This window comes from Mauremys mutica, chromosome 2 (genome assembly GCF_020497125.1).
Source record: "Mauremys mutica isolate MM-2020 ecotype Southern chromosome 2, ASM2049712v1, whole genome shotgun sequence".
NCBI classification, from domain to species: Eukaryota; Metazoa; Chordata; order Testudines; family Geoemydidae; genus Mauremys; species Mauremys mutica.
Genome location: NC_059073.1, coordinates 135,523,121 through 135,539,994, shown reverse-complemented (window position 1 = coordinate 135,539,994; position 16,874 = coordinate 135,523,121). Strand labels below are relative to the sequence as shown.

Sequence of the window (16,874 nt, the reverse complement as noted above, 5' to 3'; positions counted from 1 at the left end):
CAGCACCAAGCATAACGAGGCCCTGCTCCTAGATGCTCTCACATTCCAAATAATAATAGCCAGAGGCAACTACAGGATGGTTCTGCTCATGAGCAGCCCGTCAAAAGGGAAGTCCCGGCGGTGGGGTTGTACTCAAAGGCCGTCCTCGAGTCCCCCTCACTACCCCACCCGTTAGTGCTAACGGCGCTCCTGCTGGAGGGAACTTGGAGGAACGGAACTTGCACTTTGCCCTCCCTGCCCAGCTACTTCAGGAGGGAGGGTCTCCATTGTGCAGCCTCTTCTCCCTCTGGCTCCAGCGGGTGTTACATGCACATCGCCATGGAAGGGTTGCATCTGGCAAAGTCTAGGGTTGAGACAAATCCTTGGTGGCTGCTGAACAGCCACTTCTCCTCATTGCTCCCTTCCATATGGAGGAACGGCCTTCTCTGGGTGCGTCAGCCATGCCTTTTCCTTTCCTCCTAAGTTACCTATTCCCATTACCTATCCCGCTGAGTGACGCTGCATTTCCCAGCTGCCGTGCAATGTCAGCTGCAATCACAGGCTCTCAGAATCAAACGTCAAACTCATTTAAGCCTCTGAGGTTTCATTTCAGGGCTCTGAGCCTCTGCTAGGAGGGTTGACTTATCCTCAGGGGGAAGGGACATCAGCTGGCAATTTCAGGTGGGCTGCAAATGTCACCCTGACTATTTGGCAAAGTAGAGAGCATGCACTTCTCTGACTGCTCAGTAGGAGGATAGAAGGGAAGCCCAGTGGAGTTTGGGAGCTTTGCGTTTCCTCCACCTATTAAGGACAGAAGTTCCACCCAAGAGCTCATCTGGCACAAGTGGATGCACTACATACTGGGCTGAATTCTCTCTTGGTGTCAATTAGCATCGCTCCATTGGCCCCAAATGTGCTGATCTCTCAGTTTATACGAGCAGAGAATAGGCCCTCTGTCAATATTTTATCCGATTTTTCCTTTTCCTCACTCTGTTTCCTATTCAGTCCATGCTCTCTGCTCCACTTCTCACCATTTTGTTTTCATTGGATTTTTATTTCCTGCTCCTCACTTTCACTCTGGTTAACAGAACATGTCAACAATACTGGCCTCCATCCAGGTAGAACTTCTGAACCTGCAGCATTTGAGTGGGCTTGAAATTAGGCCAAAGAAGTGAGCGCGTTCCTAGTTTCAAAGCTATTCTGGGTACAGAGGTGAAGATGGGCCATATTTTTTTCCCCTCTTTAACAGATCTCTTTGGCAAGCAGTGTTGCAGTGCATTAATCCGCTAGCCTGTCACCTCTGTGCAGCAAAAATTTAGATCACAAGTGACTCTCAGCAATGCCTTAGTGGAGGTTTATACCCCTGGAGAGAATGTTTTGTGGCCATCAGAACGAGACCAAAAAAATTTTTTTGAGCTGTTTTTGTGCCCTGGGTTCCCAAAAGGAATGAGTTTTAGTTTTACTCAAAATTTTTCAAACATTTGTATTGATTTTTTTTTTAAATATTCCCTCTTTTTGCAAGGAAGTTTCCTCCCACCACCTTTTTATTATGATTTTCATTATTATTTTCCTTTTTGCCACCGTAAAGAGGCAGATAGAGAATAAAATAAAGCCTATAAAACTGAAAGAAACAATTGTCCCCTCCCAAAAAGGGGGGGCACGCTTGATTTTTCATATACTCATTTCTTTAAAAAACTGGAAATTTGGGGAAGAGACGAATATTTTCATTAACATGCTCACTTTTTAAAAAAAAAATATATATATATTTGTTTGAAAAAGCTTGACCATGTGACAGAATTTAGACAGACACTATACGGTATGGGACATCCAAGGCTCCAACTTTCTAAGGGGATCTCAGGACCTGATCCAGCTCCAGATGAGTCAATAGGAAGTTTACCATTGATTTTAGTGGATCAGGCCCTTGCTACACAGCTTCCATTAGTTTCAGTGGGGATTGTGAATCAAAACCCCCTAGGCATCTTGGAAGAATTTCAGCTAGAGTATCTGCTCAGAAGTGATTCAGGACAAGAGTAGCAAGGTGCCCTGGCAAAGTAGGGGGAGGACAGGACTGGGGTGTGCAGGCAGAACAGCGTGTGGGCTAAGGACTCAGCTCGCAGGTGGGGCTGGAGGTCATGACTGGGGTGCATTGGCAGAGTTGGTGTGTAGGGCTGATTCAGCAGGGGCTGCTGCAGCTCAGGATTGAGATGCACAAGCAGACCTGGGTGAAGAGACCCAGGACTAGAGTAGCAGGAAGGGCAGGAGAGCTGAGTGGAGATCACAATTAAGGTGCATTAGCAGAATAGTGTGGTGAGAGCTCTGGCCTGCAACAGCAGGGATACTGGAGGTCAGGATTGAGGGGCATTGGCAGAGCTGTAGGGGGGGTCAGATCTAGAATAGCAGTGGGAACCGCATGTCAAGACTGAGGTGTGCTTATCACAGTTGTGTGTGGGAAGCTTGCAAGTCCCCTGCTAGAACAATCCTAGGATCAAGCTGCTGCAGTGATTCACATTCAGGAACAACAAGATCATATATTTAAAGAATGAAGGGGGGAAAAGAGAAGCAGGCAGAGAAGCCATTTCCTTTGCTTCCCCATTCAGTTTTCTGCCTCTCTTTAAATTCCCCCCAAATTATCATAATCTCAAAGTAGAATGGGTATTATTTACTAATAATCTACAGCCCCAGAGATCAGCCTTTTGTGCTGATCATAGTGTTTGCAGCTGGTTGGGGCTGTATGATGCCTTTCCCCTGTGGCTAAGGGACTGACACTAAGTCACTAACCAGCCCAGCTGCTCCAAGTCTGTGGTTTCGCTGTTCCCAGCAGGGGTACTGCAACTTCCTTCATGCAGGCTGATCAAAGGAAGATTCCTTGCACTGCCCATTTCAGCAGGCTGTCGTTGGGGACCTACCAACTGAGGTCAAGCCTTGCTGAGTCCCTGGCCTACAAAGATCACCGACTACCTGGCTGTTTTTTCTGGCCTTCTTATTTTTTATTCATTAAAAGAATTGATCCTCTGCTGCTTTGTCATCCTCAGGCCTCAGTTTGCCACAATCAAGCCAGCCAGCTCTCTGCCTGCTGCCCTCCCGGTATCGCAGAGGAGATTAGGGTGACTAGATGTCCCTATTTTATAGGGACAGTCCTAATTTTTGGATCTTTTTTTTATATAGGCTCCTATTATCCCCCACCCCCCGTCCCTATTTTTCACATTTGCTGTCTGGTCACCCTAGAGGGGATTAGGGAAGAGAGTTCTGGTTAGCGCTGCATGATGGAGTGGTTCTTAACAGACTTCTCTCCGGTGACAGCCTAGGCTTACACTGAATGGACACCCAGTTGCAGTGTCTTGAGACTTCCGACCAGACCCTCCTGCACTTCACCCAACGCCTTCCAGGAAGAGGTAAGTCAGGAGGCGAGGCACTTGGATACCATAGATAGGAGGTCATGTCTGAGGCTGCTCCCACTCCCAGCAAAGGGAGAGACTGGTGGATACCTGGTGCCAAGTAATCAGCTCTGTCCATGTCATCCATGAAAAAGGAAATGAAATGTGGCCCGTTTGGAGAGGGGTCCCAGGATTGTAACAGGAGGGGTGGCTCCAAGCCAGAATTAAGGTGCATTGGCAGAGCTAGGCTGGAAGCAGGGGCTGCTGCATATTTGAGTTGGGTGTACTGGTCAAGCTTGGTGGGGGGAGCCCCGGGGGGTCGGGAGGAGGCAGGAAAGAGGTGCATCAGCAGAGCTGTGAAGCAGGGGGTGTGGACTGGAACAGCAATCCGGGGAAGCGACTTGCCCAGAATTGCAGTGCTGGGAGTACAGCCCAGAAAGTGTCCTAACCTTCAGTCACCTTGTTGCACAACCACTAATAAAATACTGTGGGAGTGCTTTTGAGGTGAGCCTAAAACACTTGTTGACTCACCCCAGGTGCCAGCAATGTGCCTTTCCTTCTAGCATATTACAATGGCATTGCTGAAGGAAGAGGATCACAGCAGTTCATCCATGCATCATCCAAGATTGAGCAGACAGATGAGACCAGTGATTCCACTTGCCCAATTCCCAGGGTCACTGTTGCTGAGGCTGTTCTGAGAGTCTCCTGGAAGACTGTGTTCCCTTAATGAGCAGCTGGGTTTCCCCTGGCACATGCTGGATTTGAGAGCAGAGTCAGCTGCTCTTTCCAGATGGGACAGTTTCATGGCTTTAGCTGGAAGGACTTTGCCATGGCAATGAAAGGACAGGTTGGAAGAGGAAGGAGTCATCAGATTAATCTGGGGTGTTTGGAGGAGTGTATGGTGTCTTTCAGGATCTTGTTCATAGGAGGATTAGAGGGATATTTTAGCAGAGCATTTGGGAAAGGGCCAGAGATAGGAATGCCTAGCCCCAGAGTGCCCACCATACAATTGTCTGTGGTGTTCCTATTGGGTGAGGCTTTGCAAGTCATTTACTTATGAGGTTTCTGTGTGGGGTAAGACACACACACACACACACCCCTACCCCTCCAGCTGAGGTCTTGTCTACACACAAATTTGCATCTGTTTATAATTAACAGTGTTTTTAAACCAATTAGTTGCAAACCACTCTGTGGACATACTTAAATTGGTTTTAAGATGGCTTATATCGATTTAGGCTAATTCAGTAAGGACTTAAACAGAATTAACATACACCAGGTTTACATCGATTTAAACCTATGTAACTTTGTGTGAACAGGAATTTAGTTAAACCAGTGCAAATGTGTGTGTAGACAAGGCCTGGTGCCATACAAGCAGCCATGGCCATAAAGCAGAGCGGGTCCCCTTTGGAATTATGACATGAGCAGAGAGATGTTGCTGTTTGCATTGTTTCTTTCTAGCCCAGCACAGCCTCCTTTGTTCCTCAGGGGCATCTCCCTCCCCTAATCAGAAGGAAACTCCACCCTGAACTGGAGTTTAGGAGTCTGTCAACTTGGGAAAAGCCTGGCTCTGACAGGTGATGCAACTGCCTCTCCCTCCACCCCTTCTCCAAAGAGCTGGGATGAATTATTTAGACAAATAGTGCAGCGCCTCCACTGAATTATTCAGAGGGATTCAGGTTTGTTGACCAATGAAGCAGAAGGAAACAGAGCCAAGCAGTAAGTTGAATAGTCCCTGGAGAAAGCCAGGGCAATTTTTCCCCTAAGTGGTGGAAAAGCAGCCTGTGCAATAGTCATTGTGAGCTGTGGGATGAAGGCAGGCAGACAGAGTGAGACAAACTGCCCTCACAACCTTCTTTAACATCATATTTTTGCTGCCCAGCTGGTTATTCACATGCGTGTATGTGAGAGAGAGATTCCCAGATCAGTTATTACGTAACTCAGTGAATAATGCAGAAGAATTGTGGGGAGAAGGGTGAAAGCTAGAGCCCTGCAAATCCACAGATACCTGTTTTAAATCTGCATCCGCAGATGCGGATATCCATAGACCATTTTTGCAGATCGGATGTGGATACAAATTTTGTATCTGCTCAGGGCTGTACTGAAAGCAGAAGACCCTCTGGTACTGACTACATAGAGAAACCCCACCCAAGACCCTAGATCTGAACCAATTTGGAGTTTTAAATTGTACAGTTGGCCCCTGGTTCTATAACAAACCAGATTTTGAGTCTTCTCTAAGCCAATCTCATGATGTTTGGATGGTTGAAGACCAGGAGATTTTAACAGATAATGAGTTTAGGGGCTTTGTATTGGCCTCCTGGTTTAAGAGCCTTTTGGTTTCACCTTTTCAAGCTTTGCTCTGCAACTGTGAGCCCTAGAAACTTTCATTTAAAAAAAAAAAGTAAGCTGTGATTCTCCTGTAATACCATGACTCCAGGAGCTGGGCCTTTAAGAAAAGTTCCAAATATTGTGAGATTTGCAATGAAATCACATGACTTGGCAACACTAATCCCACTATGCCATTACCTGCCTCATTAACCACCACCCAAATTAGCATCACAGACCAGTAGAGAGAACCACAGAGGAACCCACAACTGCTTAGCAACTCCGCTGGGACTACAGAAAGCCACACATCATTTAGATCCAGATACAGACATTGCCCTCATTTGAGGCTGCTTGGTCCTGGGGTGTTGTTAGGGCCTTTTGGTGCTTTAACATTAGACAAAGGAGGAGTGTGAAGGAGGAGTTCACTCACCACAGAAGCACCTCCTCATTGCCAGGCATAGCATGGGTCTCCCTGTACCATGACCCCCGCCAACAGTCACTGCAGTGGTCTCTTCTCCTGCAGGTTGGCCCCCCAGTCAGGTCACACTTTAGTGCATCCTTTCCAGGGTAATCAAGAGTCCAACCCAGCTGTAGCCAAATGACCTTACATCAGGTCTGCCATCTTTTCTCTGGGCTCCATAGTCCTTACACTCCTTACTACTGGGGGTTTCACCCCAGCTTTCTCAGTGGCTGGTAAAGAAACCCAGGCCCTCCCTCTACTTGAGATTCCATCCCAGGTCTGCATCCCGTCCCGTCCCGTCCCGTCCCGTCCCACCCACTTACTACCTCTTCTATCCCACACAGAGGGATAGACCTTCCTGGCTTTATAATCACCTCCCCAGCTGGGCTTCATCATCTGTCAAGCCTGGGTCTCCTGCTCTCTCTGGCAGGTGCTGCCAGGTATGTTAACTTGCAGGCCCACATTAACCCCTTCAGGGCCTGTGTGGGATACATGCCCCATCACAAGGAGTTTGAAGAGCCACCAACTGACTGGCAACATGAAGAGTCATAGATGGCTGAGATTTTCAAAGCTCTCTCGGGGGTGGAGGATTTGGATGGGCAGCCACATCCCATCAGTGGGATAGAAAAATTCAGCCTGTATTCATAAACACATCTTTCTAAGATGATATATTCTGTTTCCATGACCCCAAGTCTTTTATGCTATAAGACAGGCCTGGACTGATATCCTGGATTCAAAATCTCTTCAACTCTGTGGGTGTTCAGGTCTGGAGCTAAATGAATGGCTTGAAACAACCACTAGAGTGAAGCAACAAACTCCTCTATCCTTGCCTTTGAGAGGCAAACCTTAGAAGTGTCAGAAGCATTCAAAAGTCTGACTGCTTCTTCTCCTGGGTCTGCAGAACCACACTGGAGTCTTGGGCTCTTCCTGGTCCTGTTCAGGCTGGAAATTCCCGCAAGAGCAGGTTTTTGCAGTAGTATTTCCACCTCCCCTCTCAGCAGGAACCCTGAAGTGCTGAGGCTGACGTGAAAATGGGAATGAATGAGGTAGAGGCAGCCAGGACCGGCCAGGGGGTAAGGTGCTTAAACATCCTCTAATTCCAAAGTCACATGGGGCTTGGTTCAAGTATTCAGTGATGCTTTGGGCTGGTTCTGTTTGGACTGAAATGTTTTGCCCATCCATGATACTTAAACACCTGTGTTTTGGTTGGTTCATCCCTGTGTCAAACAGGGTACAATAGGCAGAGAAATTTCTGAAGCATTCCCTCCTTTCCCAATCCCAAACCCCATTCGGATTCATCCTTGAGACCATCCTGAATCAACACCTCTGGCAACTGCAGAGCTGGAATGGGCTTTTTATTCTGCAGGAAAATCTGCAATCTTGATTTTTTTTCTATTCTGAAACAGCATAAAACCAGTAACATTTGAAACTTCCCACAAAACAAAATAAAAAACAAATTGTTTTGGATCAATCAGAACATTTTGCTTTGACAAAATCAAAACACTTCCTTCTGATGTACACTTTTTAAAAAAAATTAACTTTGTAAAATTTTATATCATTTAACAAGCAACCTTAAAAAATGAACTGAAAAGTTAGTTTGAAACAGCAAATAGAAACATTTATTTTTTTAACACACTTTTTTCAGGGTTTCATTGTGTTTTAGTTTGGGGTGTTTTATTTTTTCCTGAATGAAATTTTATCAAAACCCACATGTCTCTATGAAACATTTCACTTGAGATGAAGCAGCCTTTTCCATCCAGTTCTACCTCTGACAGTGGGATGGGACCATCTCAGCTCTGGGCCTTGTCCAGATCTCCTTGGGCATATGGCAAGATCGATGCCTCTCAGAGGGGTCAAGCTGAGCTGGTTCAGGAGCAGTAACAGCCTCCTATCTCAGAGCAGCACTCAGGCTGAAGTTCCTTTAGAAGGGGCTAGGAGAGAGGAGGCTACTTCAGTACAAGGGTAGGGGGAGAAACTTGGCTTTATTCAGTAGTGACTCATCTCCCCAGCTGTGACTCCAAGCGCTGCTGCCACAGTCAAACATAGATGTTGGGTTTTGTCACATTTTTGGTGGGGTGCAGGGGTCGGGGTGAAGCCCCCAGTGGGGCGTAAGGGGCAAAGCCCCCTATACATAGGACTCTGGAAGGAGGTGTGAAGCCTTCTAGGTAGGCATGGCATGATGCTGGGGCAGCCAGGCCAAATTTGAGAGGCACTGCAATCCTGCATGCCAAGTTGCAACATTATTCAGATTTGGCCTGGCCTCCGCTCCCTCTGGAGTTGTGACCCCATGCCCCAGGTCACAATGCCACTCATATCTGGGGCAGCTGGCCAGGTAATCTGGGCTCCCTCCTTAACAAAATTCTGCATGTGCCCCTGGCTCAAACATTAGTGGGGCTTTCCAGAATAGTGGTGGGGCCTGATCCCCCTGGACGAATATAACCCAATGCCTATGCAGCCAAACAAACCAGAGTCAGGAACATCCCAAACCCCTGTCACTTTCTTTCTTTTCCTAGGGTAGCTGCTCCTCCAGGAACCTGCCTGCAAAGACCCCATGCATGGCATCTTTAAGTGGGTCAGGGCCCTGAATCTAGCCAAGTCCCAGATCCTGTGTACATCCCTCACGTATCAGGGTAAGCCATGCGCGTGATTGAGGCCCTTCTGGCTGACTGCTCATTTCGGGATTGCCGGGCCGCTGGGCCGAGGTTAACAGCTCACACTCCATTTTCCTGCAGGATCCTTGGAATTAAACCTGACAGCTTTTAACTAACACAAGTTATTTTGTTCCCTAAAGCATGGATGGGGTAACAGAGGCTGCACTGAGAAACCCTCCTCCCTTCTTCCAGTCTCCTGTTCTTTCCTTCCTATTCTCGCTCTCTCCTCGCATCTTTCCCCATCCTCCCCTTCCTTCAGCATCCACTCTTCCTTTCACTATCTCCCTCTCTCTCTGTCCTCTAGGAGTGGTCATCTCCTCCACCTTCTCCCATCCTTTTTGTCCCTTCCTGTACAAGCCTTGTGTCTCAGGGGTGAAGAAAGAAGGAAATCCCTTGTGACAGAGTGCTGGGAATCAGCAACTGAACCAGCACTCTGGTCACTGTTTAACCAATTGGACCCCTGGGGAGGCAGAGGCTGATTAAGGAGAGGAGTTCCTGATTACCAGATCAGATTGGGGCTGGGTAGCTAATGAACTAATCAGACCATTAACAAGGAAACTGGCTAAAAGAACACAGGCAGGAAGGGGGTGGGGTTAGCAGAAGACAGAGAAAAGCTAGTAGGGCCTGAGAAAAGAGAGAGCTCTAGGAGGAGACACCTTTTCTTTCCCCACTTGGAAAAGGGGCAGTAAAAGTGAACAACATTGTAAATACTGGGACTACACTACAACCCTTAAATAAACTGCACAGTGGTATCTACATGAGAGAAGGACTCTGGGCACTCTGTGTGAAACAAAGGGGATGGACCAGTCCCGCCCTGCCCCTTGGGAGGGGAAGCAGTTGAAATGACAGCAGCAAGGTGCAACGAAGGACAATGAGTGTTGATCATCCCCCTCTTTTCATTTCATGTATCAGGTTTATCACTGTGGTGCCTCTGGATCAACCGAGAATGGGGCCCCTTTGTGCTAGGTGCTGTACAAACATAAAATAAGGGTGTGTCTACATAACCAGAGCTACCTGATCCAGCTTGAATCCAGTTAGCCTGGGCAACAATAGCAGTGAAGATAGAGCAGCATGGGCTTCAGTGCAGGTAGGACAAGCCCAGCGCTGATCTTGGGTCCATACCTGGCTCGCTAGCCTGCACTGTGCTGTCTTTGTTGCTACCATTACCCACGCTAACTGGGTACAAGCTAGGTCGGGTAATCGTTTAGCCTGTGCACAGCTTTTGCTGTGTAGACAGATGATAAGACAGAGTCTCTGCCCCGAAGAGCTTACAGTCTAGGCCAGACAAAGAGTGGGGAAAAGGGGTAGAACACACAAGCCGAGTGAATGATGTGAGTGTGGCAAGCGTCATGCAAGTGCTGCAACGTTTTGTTTTGTTTTGTTTTGCTTTGTTATGTCAACCCTATCTTGCAGGTCATGCCGTGGCGTACTCTGGTTTGCCAAGGCGGTAGCTGAGCAGGCTTTTTGACAGTAAGTGCATGGGAGTGCACACACGTCCCAGCAGAGTGCCAGGTAATCATGCTGAGCAGGTTTGCAGGCTAATTGCCATGTGTAATCTACCTGCCCAACCGGAAGAATCAGATATTAGCCCATTATTTCCCCCACTGTGTTTCTCCTGCAAATCCCCAGACACCGCCTTGCACTATGCTGCCCATATAGTGAAGGGTATGTATTTATTTCAGTGTATGGAGACTACAGTAGAGTCCACAGATTTCCTAGAAACGCCAGAGCTGGATTTCCAAGGGCTCAGCATCTTCTGTCAGGAACCCGTTTTCAGTGCAGTTCAGCTCCTATTTACACATAGCCAGACTTTAAGCAGTGCTCAGCACCCAGCAGCTCCCACTGCAAAATTTACCCCTAAGTGAGGGGAAAGGACTTGCACTGTATGGGTGACTGGAGGGCTAGTCATTAACACAGAGATGACTGGGATGAACCATCTTTTTCCCCCTTAACTGCTTTGTCAGGCTGTCTGAGAAGCTACCTTGCACTCTTCCATGCTCTATAGAAGATTTAACGCCCTGTCCAGTGTCACAACCAGCATGAGCTGGAGGGAACATCTATCAACTCTGCTCCTCAGTTGGCCAGGAGAGGTCACAATGGTGACCTCTCTCCCCCACTGTCCTGGGTTTCTTTTTGCAGACGGCCCTCCCAGAGACAAGAGACTCAAAAGCAGGGCATTCACATGGCATAGTACAGCCACTCAGATGCTGAGCTGTGGCCTTCTTTACCTGTTGCCTCTTCTTTCGCTGGAATAGAATTAACAGGCTAAGTTATGCAAGCAGAGTGTGTGCGAGCAAAGGATCCCCCGCCTGCCACAGCTGACAAACGCCCACCCACGCCATTATCGGAGGGAAGAAATCAGTCCGTCTTTGACAGCATCCCTCCTTCTCCTGCCAGCACAGAGCGTGAGGGCCAGGGCTCCTCTGGGCCCAGGCGGGAGCTAGAGCTCTTCATTAGAAGCGCTGAGCGCTGCAGGCGGCAATGACAGCACTGAGAGTGCCAGTTCCCTATTTAGATGCCTCTTGCAGGCGGGCAGGGATGTGTGTGGGCGGCAGTAATTAGGAGCTTTGATGAGCCCCTTTCACCAGAGAGCTTCACAAAGCAGACAAAATAATTCCAGGGTTTGCCGGGGAAAAAATGCAATTAAATAAAATTAGGAGATGGAGCCTTTTGCCTCTAAGACACGTTGGATTCTGGTCTGGGTCAGTTGGTACCCAAATCCATATCCATCCGATGGCCGTTGTGGTGTCCTTTGTGAAACAGGGTCATAGGAACTGCCAGGCTGCATCAGAGCAGGGGTCCGTCTAGCAGTCCTGTTCCTGTCTCAGACAGTGGCCAGCACCAGCTGCTTTAGAGAAAAGTGCAAGAATCCCCAGTGGGCATTTATGGAATAACCTGCCCACAGTGGAACTTTCTTCCTGAGCCCATCAATTACAGGTCAGCTTATGCCCTGAAAACTGGGGGTTTATATCCCTTCTGCTTTTCCTGTTCGATGGAACTGTGGGTATTCTCATTATCCATACACATACCTAAGGATGTGTCTACATCTGGAGCTTGAGGTGTGATTCCCAGCTTGAGGAGATGTACTCACACTAGCTTTCATTGAGCTAGCAGGCTAAAAATAGGCTGTCGCTGTGGCGTGCGAGCAGCGGGAGAGGCTAGTCACCCCAAATACATGCCCATCAGAGACCATAGGCACGGACTCGGAGCAGCTAGCCCGTCCCACAGCTCATGCTGCCATGGCTACATTCTGTTTTCTCATGTGCTAGCTCAATGAGAACTAGTGTGGGTATGTCGCCACAAGCTGGGAATCACATCCCCAGCTCCAAGGTAGATATCCCCTAAGCCAAGATTTTCACAGTGACTAGAGATTTTGGGAGCCCAACTTGAGACACATAAAAGGGGCCTGATTTCCAGAAGGTGGGTGCTCAGCACTGCCTAAAAGCCTTGATGATGTCTCTGTTGGGGGCATCCAAAATCACTAGTGGCTCTTGAAAGCCTTGGTCATAATTGGTAGTTGAATCTTGCTCAGCAGAGTCTGACTTTGGTCTCACCTTGCTGCCTGCTGGAGAAGTATCAACACCACAAAAAGTGCTCCTGCCACTGGCACCATTTCTGTTTGGCCTTCTTGTTGGCCATCTCAGCAGAGAGCCCCACAAAGAATGGGCAGACATTGGACACAATGGCGTTTCCTGCCTGCGTTATCCTTGCTCAGTCATTAACCTAATGGACTGCAAGTCACTCACTTATTCCTTGTCCACTACATTTCTGTACATGGCATTTGGTTTTCAGTCAAAGGGATCGAATAGACTTCTTAGTGAACTACCAAGGGTGAAATCCTGGCTCCCTTGAAGTCAATGCAAAGTTCCCTTTGACTTCAATGAGGCCAGGATTTTACCCCAGGAATCTGAACAGACATCTATCTGTTTCTGTTTACATTCCTCAAAAGAATACAAGGACATTTGGGCCATCCATACAAATCCAATTGCGGGATCAGCACCTTATATTTTACTCTTGGTTTATTCTGATTCCATATGAATCATGAGATAAGTTTATCAATTCATTGTTTCTAGGTAGCTGGTAGTGGAAGCAGTGCCATAAAATATTATTTTAGAAGGAAGTTTAGAAGGATGGGATTGATTCATGATTTTGTCACAGACGCCTCCTGTGATCTTGGCCAAGTCACTTAGACCCAGCTCCACAAAAATGTTTGGGCGCCTAGCTTTCCACTGAAAGCAAGGATGCCTTTGTGATCTGGGCCTTAGTCTCTGTGTCGCCATTCCTCATCTGTAAAATACATCATCATCTGTCTAGTCTATTTAGGCTGTAATCTCACTGGGGTAGGTGCTATCTGTCCCTATGTGTTTGCACAGCACCTAGTACCATGGCGCCTTGATTTCAGCTGGGTTTTCCAGGCACTAGTGTAATACAAATAACAGGAATTTTAAAACCTCATATTTTGGAGGGAGCCCGTAACAAATTGCCCTTCCTTCCTCTCCCCTTCAGCTTTGCTGTTCTTTTTAAGTGAGTTTGCATTTGCAAGATTGAATTTGCACACACTGCCTCTCAGTTCAGTGTTCTTGCCCTGGTGATGGTAAGGTCTCATTTTAATTTCCTTTATCCTCTGGGCTCTATCTAAGGTATTTATGTGCCCCCTGCTGTAGTATCTGAATGCCTCACAATCTTTTAATATATTCATTTTCTCAAACTCCCTAGGAGGTAGGGAAGTGCTACTATCTTCTTTTCACCCTTGAGAAACTGAGGCACAGTAAAGCTAAATGAGTTGCCCCAGGGCACACAGGAAGACTGTGGCAGAGTAGTGAATTGAACCAACATCTCTTTAGTCCTAGCTACTGGTCTATGCTAACGGAGCCAAGCAGGGGTCAGAGATTGAACGGCTTTAGCTGACTAATAGCATTTTTTCTCCTGTGCTGTGTCTATATGTGTGTGAGACCTCGCTACAGCCAGCCACTGTTGACTCAAACTGGGATCCTCTTCTCAGTTGTGCCCACCTTACAGCAAGGCATAGGGTGACCATATTTTCCCAAAGAGAAAACGGGACACTGCACAGGGCCGGTCCGAGGCCTCCCCCACCCCATCCGTGATCCCCCACCACTCGACCTCCCCGCTCGCAGGGCTGGCTCCCTTTCTCCTCCATGCATGAGGCCAGCCCGAGGACCCCCGCTACCCTCTGCATGTAGGGCCCAAGACCCTGCTGCCTCGAGCCCACTCAAGGCTGGTCAGCCTGAGCTGCTCTCCTGAGCCCTCCTTCCTGCGCAGGGCTGGTGATGATCAGTTGACAAGAGCAAATGGGACAAATGCCCAGATTTGCCAAAAAGGTCGGGAGGTCCAGGACAGGGCTTGAAAAAGGGGGCTGTCTCAGCCAAAACGGGACGTATGGTCACTGTAAAGCAAGGAGCTTTGGTTTAGAGCCAGGAGTTGCAAACCTGCAGTGAAAGTCTATGTTGACATAGGGTGCCTGTCTCTTTTAGAGCCTGACTTCTCTGTTACCTTTGCAGAAGCCCGGGCCCAGGAGGGGACATTCCAGTGTGGGTGTGAGACACAGGAGGGAGGAGCCATGGCTGGGGAAGATCTCTGCTCTGGCTATTTCCTGCTGCCTCCAACCCCAGAGGGACTATGGCAATGGGATGCACAAGTTAAGGCAGCTCCCTGGTATACGCCTTGGCCCCCTCGTCGCAGCAGAATAGGAGAAGCATAAACAGCCTCTCCTCTGGCCCTAGCACTGGTGCAGGGAGTTAGGTGATCCTCTGATATTACAGCTAAGTGATTTCTTTGACTTGGGAGTGGGGGTTAAATTCCTTTATTTCCCCTTATAAGAAGGTGCTTTTGCTGGTGGGAATTCCACCCTCACTCAGTCCACGCGGCTCCAGATTTAGTGATCTGTTTGTGCACAAATGCTTTGGGAGCAAAAGCAAATATTCGACGCTGCCTGACTCTGCTTGGCCAGAGGAGTCTCCTCAGGGACGTAGCCTCTGTCCTACAGGTCAATTCATTTGCCAAAATGAGGGGGATAAATGGGTGTTTACACTGAACTCTTTAAGCAAATTCCTTTGTGTTCCCCATTGCCAGAATTCTCCAAGGCTACCTTGGCCTGGGAAACCTGCCAGGTGATTTTAAGAGATGAGGTAATATGAGATAGTCAGACTGGCTTGAGGAGGCGAGGACAGCAGACGGGGCGAGCTCTGACTTGTGCGTGATGCATGAATCGGTGGCTTTGAGTTTTATCTCGGAATGGGATTCATTTCAAGGAAAGGGGTGTGATAAGAGGCAGGAGAGGCAGCAATGGAAGCATTCGGGTCATATAACAATACAAAGCAGGAGGCCAGTTGTTCTTGCCCTGTGGCCCCTTTACCTTTCTGCAGTGGAGTAAAGGGAAATGAAATTGTCTCCAGGAAATAACTCCTGTGTACAGCTGGGGTAGAACTGCCAGAATGGCTACGGATCATCTCCCCAGCCTAGTCCCCTGCACAAAGGACATAGTAGGGGTGTTCAGGGATGAAGGACAGGTGTGACCAAAGAGCCCGTGTGCTTCTGTTGTTCTTATCTGGTTGATGGCCCATAGGGGGCTGTTGCAGCCAGAGGATAAATTAGATTAGTCCTGACACTGCACTAACTTATGCCAAGAGCTAGGCCCCAAATAGGGGAGGGACAAAGGTGACTCAAAGCCAATTTTGCCCCCTCCCTCCATGTCTGCAGCAAGCACAGGAATGGCACAACAGAGAACTGGGGCCAACCACGACCCTATTCCCTTCAGAGCTTTGCCCATCACTATCTTCTGAGCAGCTCCAGCTGCGACCACAAGGATGGATGGAATTAGATCAGTGCAAGCCTGCCAAACCCAGGACAATATCCGATGGGCTAGTGACTTGACCACTAGCCCATCTGATACACACAATTTATTGGCTTTGGGTTCTAGTTTCCTTTCCCTAACTATGGAAATATTAAGTTCCAGTCAACTGAAAACTAATCCTAGCATTTGTCCTCCGTGTAAAATCCTGTTAAATTGCCCCTTTGTGCTCACATTAATATTTTTTTTTCTTCAGTTTTAGGTCCTAAAATAGCAAATTCCAGCTGACTGCTTTCAAGGCAACCAGGCAGCACATGGTGTTGTGGGAACATTGCACAAATCAGCAGAGAAGCTAGCTGAGCTGCCAGCAAGCAATACAAAAAAGGAAAAGAAAGAAAGGGGCGTGTGTCTTGTCTGGTTAGTAGAAGCTCCTTAAATCAAGGCACTGAGGCTCGACAGTGAGGGACATGAACTATGTTTGATTCTTTCTGTGTGTACTGCTGTTTATATCAGTGTAAAGCTGATGTGAAACGCAGCCACTGGTGTAAGTGGAGGGGTCTGATTTGGTGGCATTTTCACCCACTTTGCATTGATATAAGAGAGAGGAGAATCTAGCTTTACTGCTTAAGTTTGCACAGTCTGTATATTCACACAGCAAGCCATACTCTCAAAGTCAGATCCCAGGGTGCAGTGAGCTCAGTGTGAAACCTGGGATGGATTCCATGGAGCCTGCCAGTCTATTCCTTGTATGTGGTGTTGTTGTAGTCCTGTTGGTCCCAGGATATTAGAGAGACAAGGTGGGTGAGGTAATACCTTTTACTGGACCAACTTCTGCTGGTGAGAGAAACAAACTTTCAAGCTTACATAGAGCTCTTCTTCGTCTTCAGAGCTTGGTGTAAGCTTGAAAAATTGTCTTTCTCTCCAACAGAAACTGGTCCAATAAAAGATATTACCTACCCCACCTTGTCAGTCTATTCCTTGGTTGTTCCAAGGTCCTGGTTAGGACGGTAGAGTGGCTGGGACATAGGGCATTACACAGTTGGCTCTACGGGGACCAGAAATGAGGACAGACCATGGAGTGGATAGAGCATGTTCTGTCTCTGGTTTCCCATGCACAGCCCTGTGTGACGTTTGGTTAATTTCTGGCACTGATGAACTTTCCTACCTTTCCAGAACTGGTAGTGTGATGATGCAGCCCCACCTCTGCATTCCCACGCTTCGGTGCCATGTGTGTGCATTTGCATTGCCTGAGAAAGGGCCTCACTTTGTTGTGGGGATTG

General features: G+C 48.0%; 2 long non-coding RNA genes across 3 annotated transcripts in view; one reads left to right on the top strand and one right to left on the bottom strand.

Moving 5' to 3' along the window:
* Positions 1 to 6,402, bottom strand: part of LOC123365169 — a 31,876-nt gene extending 25,474 nt beyond the window's left edge. The window contains exon 1 of the long non-coding RNA XR_006577458.1: positions 6,106 to 6,402. This is a non-coding gene — a long non-coding RNA (uncharacterized LOC123365169). The remainder of the gene's footprint in view (positions 1 to 6,105) is intronic.
* LOC123365168 lies at positions 1,973 to 16,092 on the top strand. 2 transcript variants are annotated; one of them, XR_006577456.1, is made up of 6 exons: positions 1,973 to 2,096; positions 3,280 to 3,371; positions 7,134 to 7,208; positions 8,649 to 8,765; positions 10,200 to 10,298; positions 15,851 to 16,092. It is a non-coding gene; the product is annotated as an uncharacterized LOC123365168 (long non-coding RNA). The 2 variants fall into 2 exon arrangements; XR_006577457.1 differs by lacking the exon at positions 10,200 to 10,298.
* The last annotated feature ends 782 nt before the right edge of the window (positions 16,093 to 16,874 follow it).